Here is a 1,879-nt window from a genome sequence, read left to right as displayed (position 1 = left end):
TGATACTTCGGAGTTTTAAAATAACGCACAAGTTTGTTGTCCTGGCTCTTGTCAAACACAACATACCGCCCGTAATTCCTTTTCATTTTATCATGTATTTAAAATCAGTCGCACAGCTCACTATTGAAAATTTATATTGAAAAAATTAAAATTTTGAATAGTATAGGGTTAAGCGTTGACATTTTAGTGGCAGTTCAAAAGAGAGAAATGTCGAAATCACTTCTACCTTGTTATGCCTTGCTTTACACTCATCCACTTCAATGCATTTAACATCACCCTTATTGGTGTCAATAAATTACATCTTAGAATTACTCGCATCGCCTTATTCTGTATCCTTTGTAAGGCCCCTATTGCACCTTGGCTCGCTAGAAGCAGAATTGTATAACAATATTCTAAAGGTGGTTTTATCAATACATTGTAAAACTATACATTGTATATTTTTATACATATCATAAATTTAGTCTGTTCCAATAGCAGTCCGGTTTACAGGATTTAGTCAGAACTTACAGGAAGTCGTTCCTATTGACATAAAACCTGTAACTGGGAACACTTTTGCGAGAGTAACTGATCAACTGTTCCTAGTCAGAACTTACAGGATTTAGTCCGGAGTTTCTTTTCCTGTATGTTCATGAAAAGAGTCAAACGATCAGCTGATTTGCATGTGCAAACAAAAACAGAAAGCGGTGTAAGCCAAGAACCTTATATTTGTAAAAAAAAATTGAAGTAAACAACGAAATATTTGAATATGTATAGATTTTAATAATTAGTTAGTGGTATTTTAGACAAAGCAGTGTTGTACAAATGACATGTAAACAAACCGACCGGAGCGAGAGCGAAACAATAAAGGTCACCTGGAACGCGAAAAACCTCTTTTCCTGTAACTACTTCCATTTTTTTTTTTTAATGTAAAGTGCCATGGAGACGATCAAATATCTTTATCAACCGTCTCGCGTTATGCTTGACAAAAAACAAGCGCACTTGCCTTCTGATCGTCGTGGTGAGCAAGTGCGCGGACAAGAAAAATAAATTGTTTGTTTAATTGACGAGTTTATTTGAACGATTGCGGGCCAATCTCATACATATGCAATGCTTGACGTATTTATTTGATTGTCTCCGTGGCGCTTAAGGTTCTGTTTTTGTTTACAAATGCAACCCTGCCTATCGTTTGACACTTTTAATGAACTTGCAGGAAGAAAAACTTCGGACTAAAACCTGCTACTTCTGACTGAGAGAGAGAGCAAGTTACTCTCACAAAAGTGGTTTGACTTACAGATTTTTTGGCACCTGGAACGCTTTCCTGCAAAAGAAAACCTGCAAATCGTGAATATCGTGAATTTCGTGAGCACCTGGAACGCAACTAATGATTGTAGTTTATGAGTTTCCTAATTCTTTTGAAAAATCCTACCTTCTTCGCAACTTTTCCTGTTATAAATTTAACACGGCTTTCAAAACGAAGTTTGTTGTCTATCAGTACCAGGTTAGCCAACTCATTTTTGTGAATTCCTCGATTTTAACAATGAAATTCCCGAATTTGGCGGAAATTTCGTAAAATTCCCCACCCATAGATATCTTATTTACAAAAAAAAATTTTGTTTATTTTGACATATTGCTGGTCTGTCTGTTTAATTTCTTTTTAACGTAATTCAGCTATGAATGTATTTATAGACCAAACCAAACTTTTATAAAGTTAGTTAACAAAGTTAGGTTTTGTGTTCTGGCCGTTGATTGTAATCTTTTGATTGTTTTTTGAGCTCTAGGCCGAGGGTAAATAAAACAATTGGATGTCTTATATTCCTTTTTGTTTATTAATGTCGATATTTCGCCTTTAATCTAAAGGCATCTTCAGGACTGCAAAAACACAATATGCATACATATATAT

This window comes from Rhagoletis pomonella, unplaced genomic scaffold (genome assembly GCF_013731165.1).
Source record: "Rhagoletis pomonella isolate Grant_MI unplaced genomic scaffold, Rhpom_1.0 Rhpom_scaffold_00002, whole genome shotgun sequence".
Lineage (NCBI taxonomy): Eukaryota > Metazoa > Arthropoda > Insecta > Diptera > Tephritidae > Rhagoletis > Rhagoletis pomonella.
This window is presented reverse-complemented; position numbering follows the sequence as displayed.